Below are 10,190 nucleotides of genomic sequence, written 5' to 3' on the forward strand. Positions count from 1 at the left end.
GCCTTGGAGAAGGGAGTTATTCTCAAGAACTGGACTGTTGCACCATCAAGGGCCCATCGAGTTCTTGGGTAGCCTGGCAATTAGCATCATTTATTTTAAAAGCAATTTTTATGAGAATTTAAGACGTTTTCAACATTTCGTTTTAAGAATGTTTTGTTTGAAATAATTGCTCGGGTCATCGAGACGCACATGTTTGACGTTTTCAAGATTTATCTAAATGCATTGCTACTTTTAGTATTTATTATTATTCTTTACGTTTTTTTTTTCTTTACAACATTATTATTACCTATCCCGATGAACTTACGACTGTGACATGTAATGAGACAACGCAACATAAGGATAATGATTCAGAGGATCTGGAAGAGGATATAATGCCCGAGGAAATTGTCAGAGAAGTGGAAAAATTTAAAAACAAGCCTAAGTCCAGTTTGGATGAGACTGAAACAGTTAATCTAGGAGACTCCGAAACAGTCAAGGAAACATTCACCTGTCACCATCAGAGAAAGAAGAATACACTCGTTTCCTGAAGGAATATAAGGATATCTTTGCATGGTCCTATGATGATATGACCGGTTTGAGCACGTCTATAGTGGCTCATAAACTACCTACCAACCCAATGTGTCTTCCAGTAAAGCAGAATCTCAGAAAGTTCAAGCCAGATATGAGTTTGAAAATCAAAGAAGAAGTCACCAAACAGATCAAAGCTAAGGTTCTCAGAGTGGTTGGATATCCAACTTGGTTGGCTAACATCGTGCCAGTTCCGAAGAAGGATGGGAAAGTCAGGGCCATGACAACTATTTTCCACGACATGATACACAAGCAGATAGAGGTATATATGGATCACGTCATCATCAAATCCAAGAAGAGTACAGATTACATAGCAGACTTGAGGAAATTTTTTGATCGGCTTCGGAGGTACAATTTGAAATTGAATCCCGCAAAATATGCCTTCAGGATCCCCGCAGGAAAGTTATTAGGGTTCATCGTCAGCCGCCGAGGAATTGAGTTAGACCCACCAAAGGTCAAGACTATCCAGGATTTTCCGCCTCCAAAGAAGAAGAAAGACGTGATGAGCTTCTTGGGACATGTTAACTACATCAGCCGCTTCATAGCACAATCAACTGTAATAAGTGAACCAATTTTCAAAATGCTGAAAAAGGATGCCACCACTAGCTGGACTAAAGACTGTCAGAAGGCTTTTGATAAAATCAAGGAATACCTGTCCACACCACTAGTCCTAGTCCCGCCAGAACCTGGTAGACCACTACTACTCTACCTTTCCGTACTAGATGGGGCTTTCGGTTGTGTCTTGGGACAACATGACGAGATAAGGAGAAAAGAGCAGGCCATATATTATCTAAGCAAGAAGTTCACACCCTATGAAGCACGATACTCTCTGCTAGAACGCACTTGTTGTGCTCTAACATGGATAGCCCAGAAATTGAGGCACTACTTTTGTGCTTATACCACATATCTCATATCGAAAATAGATCCACTGAAGTACATCTTTCAGAAGCCTATGCCTACAGGAAAGCTGGCCAAATGGTAAATATTGTTGAGTGAGTTTGACATCATCTATGTAACTCAGAAGGTAGTCAAGGGACAGGCATTAGCAGATCATCTTGCAGAAAATCCTATAGGAGGAGAATACGAACCACTGAAAACGTATTTTCCTCATGAAGAAGTGTCTTTCGTAGGAGAAGATATTGCTGAATCCTACGACGGTTGGAGAATGTTTTTTGATGGAGCTGGAAATTTTAAAGGAGTCGGTATCAGAGCCGTTTTGGTGTCAGAAACCGGTCAACATTATCCGGATAGAGGCAAAACTCAGGTTTCCATGCACCAATAATATGGAGGAATATGAAGCCTGCATATTAGGGCTCAATTTGGCCGTTGACATGAATATCCAGGAATTACTGGTAATTAGCGATTCAGATCTGCTGGTACATCAGGTGCAGGGAGAATGGGCTACAAAGAATACCAAGATATTACCATATTTATATCATGTGCAAGAGATGATGAAGAGGTTCACGAAAATAGAGTTTAGACATGTCCCGAGAATCCAGAATGAGTTCGCAGACGCATTGGCCACTTTGTTCTCCGTGATACAACACTCGAACAAGAACTTCATCGATCCCATTCCGGTAAGAATCCATAATCAACCGGCTTACTGTGCTCATGTTGAAGAAGAAACAGATGGGAATCCATGGTTCCATGATATCAGGGAATATTAGACAAAAGGAGAATATCCAGAGCACGCAAACCACACCTAGAAACGCACACTTCGGAGGTTGCCCAAACCATTTCTTCCAAAGCGGAGGAATTTTGTATAGAAGAACTCCTGATCTGGGGCTATTATGGTGTGTTGACGCCAAAGAAGCCTCCAAACTGCTTGAAGAGATACAAGCCAGAACCTGCGTCCCATATATGAATGGTTTCGTCCTAGCCAAGAAGATACTCAGAGCCGGATACTTTTGGATGACTATCGAAACAGACTGCATCCGGTATGTCTAGAAATGTCATCAGTGCCAGATACACGCAGATATGATACGGGTACCTCCACATGAACTTAATGCAACCAGCGCACCTTGGCCTTTTGCTGCCTGGGGAATGGATTTCATTGGACCAATCGGGCCCACCGCTTCAAACGGGCACAGGTTCATTCTAGTGGCTATCGACTATTTCACAAAGTGGGTTGAAGCTGCATCTTACAAAGCTGTAACAAAGAAATTCGTCACAGATTTTGTCAGGGACCATATTGTTTGTCGATTCGGGGTTCCATAATCCATCATCACTGACAATGCCGCTAATCTCAACAGTGATCTAATGAAAGCCATGTGCGAAACCTTCAAGATCAAGCACAAAAACTCCACAACATACCGACCCCAAATGAATGGAGCTGTGGAAGCCGCCAACAAGAACATTAAGAAGATACTAAGGAAGATGGTAGAGAATCACATGTAGTGGCACGAGAAGTTACCATTTTCCTTATTGGGATACCGTACCATAGTCCGCACGTCAACCAGGGAAACTCCTTACCTATTGGTCTATGATATTGAAGTCGTCATCCCCGCCGAGGTAGAAATTCCTTCCTTGAGAATTATACAAGAAGTTGTGCTTAGTGATGCGGAATGGATAAGAAGCCGCTACGAGCAGTTAGCTCTCATTGATGGGAAAAAATGAATGCGATGTGTCATGGTCAGCTTTATCAGAACAGAATGTCCAGAGCTTTCAACAAAAGGGTTAAACTTAGACAGTTCACACCGGGGCGGCTAGTGCTGAAACGGATCTTTCCACATCAGGATGAAGCCAAAGGAAAATTCTCACCCAACTGGCAAGGGCCTTATATGGTTCACATGGTACTAACAGGAGGAGCACTCATACTCGCAGAGATGGATGGAGAAATTTGGCCAAAGCCTATTAATTCAGACGCAGTCAAAAGATACTATGTCTAAACTTTTTGCATATGATGTAACTGAACTACGCTTGACCTGATTCCCATTTAAGAGGGGATACGTAGGCAGCCCTGTGGGTTCGGTCACAATTCAATAAAATTTCCATTTTCCCCATAATCGGAAACTGGGGCAGAATTTTGAGGATGACCCTCAAAATTCCGAAGCAAGTTCAGCCAACGACACTGTATGCAGAACAGCCAGAGATTCGTCTAGGTAACTGGGGCAGAATTTTGAGGACACTCAAAATTCTATGGCAAGAAGGCCACAATGTCTCTAATAGTGTCGCAATTATTGGTTCATCTAATCAATTTTTAAATTGCACAGTACTATGTTTTCAATAACTATGCATGCATATTGTTTTCAAAAACTTTATTCTTAGCCAGATGCTACCCATGGTAACTCGGACAGGATTTTAATGCAGAACAAAGCAAAGCAAGCAGACAAAGGCACGAACCAACCCCCCCTCCCCCCGCAAAACTCACGATTTTTCTTTGAATGCAGGAACAAGAGATAGTCGCCAGTACATGCGCACCTTAGAATCACTGTATTCACAACAACAAGGCTATCGAACTCATCCACGGCTAAGAAATACTCCGCTATCACTTATTATTTATTCGCTGCATGAGACTAAGCATTGTCTCCATCCTGAAAGAGGTTAAGCCCTGCCTCCTCAACTGCATAAGGCTAAGCATTGCTTTCCATTTGCATGAGACTAAGCATTGTCTCAAATCTTGCATGAGGCTAAGCCCTTACCTTCCATTGTATGAGACTAAGCACTATCTCAACCTTGCATGAGGGTAAGCCCCGCCTCCTTAATTGCATAAGGCTAAGCTCTGCCTTCCCATTGCATGAGACTAAGCATTGTCTCAAATCTTTGCATGAGGCTAAGCCTTGCCTCCTTAATTGCATAAGGCTAAGCTCTGCCTTCCCATTGCATGAGACTAAACATTGTCTCAAATCTTGCATGAGGCTAAGCCCTTCCTCTCAACTGCATAAGGCTAAGCTCTGCCTCCCCCCTCCCACGAGACTAAGCATTGTCTCTCCTTGTATGACCATAAATGTTGCTCTATTCCAAAAACCTTGCATCATTCTCTTATCTCGAGGCTGAGCTCTGCCTCCGACCTTACACAAGACTAAGCTCTGTCTTGTCTTATCTCAAGCATCATGTCTTTGCATCTCATGGGCTGATACATAGGCAAATTTTTCAAGGGCGTCATAGTCCGAAGGCATCATCTTCATAGCCGGAAGACACCATGCCATGGCCTGAGGATCTCTTAATATTGCACATCATTATTCAAAGGCATCATGGTTCAGAGGCACCACCTTCATAGCCCGAGAACATCATTTCATCACCTGCGAATCCCCTATCTCACAACTCATGGCCCGGGACATCATCCTCACCGTCCAAAGACGATCTCCATGGTCCAGAGGGAATTTGCATCATGTTTAAATTCTTGCATTATATATATATATATATATATATATATATATATATATATATATATATATATATATATATATATATATATATATATATATATATATATATATATATATATGAGTTTGCAGGTGATCCAAGAAGTAACCGTTCTCTTAACGGGAGCAATCTTCGCTCCAATTTCCAATCAACGTTCATATCCTTCAATTATTTTAAACGTAACCAATCACCATAGCCGTTCAAATATCCATAACCATTCTCAGACACATCCATTCCCAATCCCGATATTGTCCTATCCATAATATCTTGTCCGTTCTTACAATAACTCCGTCGACTTATTCCACCGTTGGATCCAGAGCTACACATGGCCTGATTCCTGTAAAATCAGGGATATGTAGGCAGCTCAAAGAGAGTCCGGCCAATATCTTTTCAATCACCCCATTCGGTCAAAATCGGTCATCATTTCTTTACCCGACAACTCTTTCATCCTTCCCGTGTAAAGAGGGGCAGCTGTTGATACCCGATTTTTCCCTCATATTTTTCATATATATATATATATATATATATATATACCTTCAAAATAGTACATATGCATCATCATTTGATTTACAAGCATACACAAGTATTTTCATAATTTTCCATGATTTTTAAAGACTTTAAACCAATTTATTTTTGTATTTTTATTGTATAAATATCCAATAATTATCCTCCAAATTATTTTATGATGATTTAATAATCTAAACTTATCATTTACACCAATATGAGGTTTAAATATTTTCAGGGCATTTCTTATAATTACATTTGCATTTTTCTAGGGCCAAATTGCACATTTTGCAATAATAGCCCATATGCATGTATAATTACATTATTTATGCAAAAAATAACTTTTATATTTTTATAATGTTAAATAATTTTAATTATTTTTATGCAGAAATGATAATTTTGATATTTATTAATTATTTTTATAAATTATTTATTTATTAAACATTGGGTATTTAAAATCTACCCCTAAATTCCTTTTAATTTCTGACCTAACTACCCAATCCCAGCCCAATAACCCTTGAGCCCAAACCAATTAACCCAACCCCATACCCGGTCGCGACCCGTTTCACTAACCCGACCCGGAACCCCCGACTAATCGTGTTCGTTGATCTCTGAGATCAACGGCCCATAATACACCCGCCCTTTTAAATTATACCTGAACCCCCTAAACCATTCATCCCTTCACCCACCGCCCTCGAACTCTCTCAAACTCCCCTTCTCTCTCTGTCAAACCCTAGCCATCTCCCCCCCCCCCAGTTTTCTCTCCTAATCCCACCGATCATGGGATTCCATGGTCGCTTCTTGCCATATTCGACTCCCCCTTGGTACTGGAACCTTCTGTATACCGCTTGCCTAAACATGCAAGCGGATTTCATCGATTTCGAACCAAAGCTGGTTCATTTCCTTGACATTTTCTGTCTATGTTCGTTCTTATTCGTTTATGGTATGAATCTCTATGCATTTCCATGATTCCTACTCACCATAAAATTAGGGTTTAGATTCTTTTAAACCGAACCAAATCTGGTTCGATTCTTTGATTTTAAAAGTTATTTCTATCTATGTTCATCTTATTCTATGCAGCATGTGATTTTCACCTTTTATTTATTTTTGGTTTCTGCCGATTTTACACTTTCCCTAAAATTAGGGTTTGAGATTTTTCTCTTTTCCTTACTGATTTGATTGCATGCGATGATTCTTTCCTTTCTCGTGTTTGGTTGATGATTTTCTTTGTTTGGATGTTAATTTCTACTATTATATAAACCCCTCCCCATTCCCCTTTTTGGGACAGACTTGAATCATGAATGTTTACTAAAAATGAAATTATCGCTCTTTGTTCTCTAAATACTTTTGTTCTATATTCTGGTTCCCGGCCAGGTGAAAGCCAAGGCAAGAAATTCTGGGTTCTTGTTACTGTGTACTTTGTTCTTTCTTGTCTCTTCGCTTAACGGCCAATGCCAGAAATTCTAGGTTCTTGCTACTGTGGACTTTGTTCTTTTTTGCTTTTCGTTTAACTGGTGAGTTGCTGAACTTTCGTCACTTCATTCCTATTTACCTGTCATTAGCATGTGTTTTCACTTCTGAAGGTTGTTGTTCAATATGTTTCTGGGTTGTTCTCGTATACAATCCTGACTGTCTTACTTCAATTCTAGGCCTTTCTAATCTAAAATGCCATTACGCTTGTAGTTTGAGACATATTTAGACCTCCTTTAAGTTGATTAATTTCTTTTTAAGTCTGCCTAGCCTATGTGTTACTGATGTTTAGAACCTTTGCACTTTAGCCATCTCTTTAGTGTTTAAATTTGCTATTAACCTTGTTACTTGAACATGCTTTCATATCCCTTTTTATGGATTAGATGACTAAGCATGAAGGTATTCACTAAGTGTTTAGCATAAGTTTGTTTCTGAACTTGCTGTGATAACATGTAGCATGTTTGATCCTGTATGCTTCTACCATGTCTTGACTTCCCAATAGTGGCCTTAATTTGTTCTCATTCTGTTAAGTTCTGTTGCCAATTGATATGATCCCTTCTTGGGACACTAGCATCTACACTTAGCATAATTTGAACCCTTTTTGTTTCTAAATATAAGTATGTGTACATCAATCTTGCAAACATGTCTTGATAGTATATGCATTATGTGTTGAACTTGTTTTTCTGAAACTTTGTTAAGTCTGTTCTCAAAATCTAAGCATGTTCTACTACATGTTCTATGTTCTTAATTTGAATCTGCTTGTATCCCTCAGTGATGTCCCTTAACCTTAGTCTATTCCCTTATTGCCTGTTCTCTTTTGAGTTCTTATTCTTAGTCGGCTGAAAGCCAAGGCTACTTAGGTTCTATCATTTGACCTCCCTAGTGTGAGCACTGCTCGGGGTCCAATTGAGATCCTTGTGAACTCTGACACACTAAGATTTGGTCCTTAGGCTTTCTCTGAATTTTCCCTATCAATCTCCCTAGTGTGAGCACTGCCCTGGGTTCTTGAAACCCTTGGGAACTCTGACACACTAGGGCCATGGTTCTAATGCTCAACTCTGCCATGTGCCCACTGGGTGAATAACTTGATTCCCGACTACCTTATGCCCATGAGGATGTAATTTTGGGCTGTTATGAACTATGAGAATGAAGGTCTGGCCTGGTCGGGTGTATCTTTGGGCCTGCTGTAGGCTCCCTATAGCTATTCTACTTTGTAATTCATTCTATTCATTTTAGGACTATAATAATTCTTGTAATAACATTTGGGGTATTAGTAAAATTGGGAAAGAGATTTTTGTCTTATATTTGCAATCAATGGGGTAGGAATCCTGCCTATAGGTTCAATAATGTGTGTTTAGTTATCGTGTATTAGAAATCATGCCTATAGGTATCCTATTATGTTCAGTCATTATATGTTAGCAATCCTGCCTATGGTTTCAATACTTGGTTCAATTGTGTTCTATTTCTGCTTATTAGAAACCATGCCTATAGGAAATCACATACTTCACTTAACCTGCCTAATACCTACACATTATTCAAAAGCATGATAATTTGACAAAATATTTTACCTGCTCCTATGCCTATTTCTGTCCTATCATTAGATATCATGCCTATAGGGAATGAATGGTAATAACAGTCTTTTCAATCTGCACCACGCTCAATAGATATCATGCCCGTAGGATTTTAATTACTTAAAATCGCTATTGCATCATACTATCCATCTAGAAACATGCCTGTAGGAGCTAACATATGAGAATTAGTTCCAATCACTAGTCTCTAGAAATCTTGCCTATAGGACATCACCACTCACTCTTCAAACGTTGTTATCCTTGCGATTATAAGGAGGCATAAGTAATTTTGAGCATTTTCAATAAGTTTTATTGACCCTACTACGTGAATCACCTAGAGGTCATGTCTATATGTTTAATAACCTACAACATGTAGTCTCAATAATCAGCGTGTAATACCAAATGCTCCTAAACTGTATAGTCGCTTAGAAAGCATGTCTATAGGTTTCATGACCTCCATAATCTGCAAATCAGTTAACTTGGGACAGCAGCACCACATATACGATATTGAATTCGGCATCACCTAGAATCCATGCATATAGGACTCTAAGTCTCAAATTCTCAAACTATGTACTGCCCCGCGTGTATTTGTTTGTTTGTGTGTGGAGGCTAACTTGAGCCCTTAATTGCCTTTACATGAAGTCCCAACTTGTTTTTTTTGTATGTCGCATATTTTTATCATTTTTTAGCAACCTAAGTTAAAGTCTAGAACCCCCCTGAAATAGAGGTCCAAATGCCTCCTGGACCATAGGCATGAGACGGGTAGTGCACGCATAAAGTACGACTTAGAATTGACTAGTGCGTTTTAGGTAAATAACTTAAAAATAATAATCGGGTAGCAGGAGATGATAGTCTGTGCATATGAGTAATATCCCATCTTGAGGGAGTTACAAAGTATTATTTATGTTGCACGAGGTGATCCTTTAGGCTAAAAAACTTAGGACCCCCCACCTTTGTTAAAGTCAATCATTTTATTTGTCCAAATTGCTTCCTTTCCCTTAGACTAATTCATATAATTCGAGTTCGGTCGGGACCCACCGTTGTGGACCTCGAGGAGTGCCTAACACCTTCTCCTCAAGGTAATTTGAGCCCTCACCCAATCTTTGATGACACAAACTAGTTAAATCAGAGTTATCTGCAAAATAGGTCCCCTAACGCACCTTAATTCGTTAGGTGGCGATTCTCTTTTAGTACCCTCCCATTTAAAAGAGTTGTCACGACGTCGAGGCCCGCTTTCCGCGAAGGAAAAACGGCGCGCGCCACCTACAATACTCCCAACTCCTTACTGATGTGTATAGAGCTACAAATCCATACACAAAGCACCCATCATATGTTTTTCCAACCTCACAACTGATCCGGGGTAAGTTTTCTCCAACATGTATAAATATCTAGGAAGCCGGTTGTAAGACTCACCTGGATCACCTCTCAACATTTGGAAAGTATTTTATTGTGCTTTCCAAGCCTGCATATATGTTAAGTTCACACCATGTTCCTTCAGCATGTCGAATTGTATGTCCTTCGGTGTATATAATTTTAGGATCTAAATATTTGGTCATGGTAGTACTCCAAACAACCTTGGCAATTGCTTGCCGACATGTATAAATAATATCCACCAACGAGCATGTGTGTACAGTGTTGAATTCCTTTACCTTGAACATGGTCGATTTATATAGGTTTGTAGACTTAAATTTCTATGCACAATACTCGTTGAGGCAC

Source organism: Nicotiana tabacum, chromosome 12 (genome assembly GCF_000715075.1).
Source record: "Nicotiana tabacum cultivar K326 chromosome 12, ASM71507v2, whole genome shotgun sequence".
In the NCBI taxonomy this organism is placed as follows: domain Eukaryota; kingdom Viridiplantae; phylum Streptophyta; class Magnoliopsida; order Solanales; family Solanaceae; genus Nicotiana; species Nicotiana tabacum.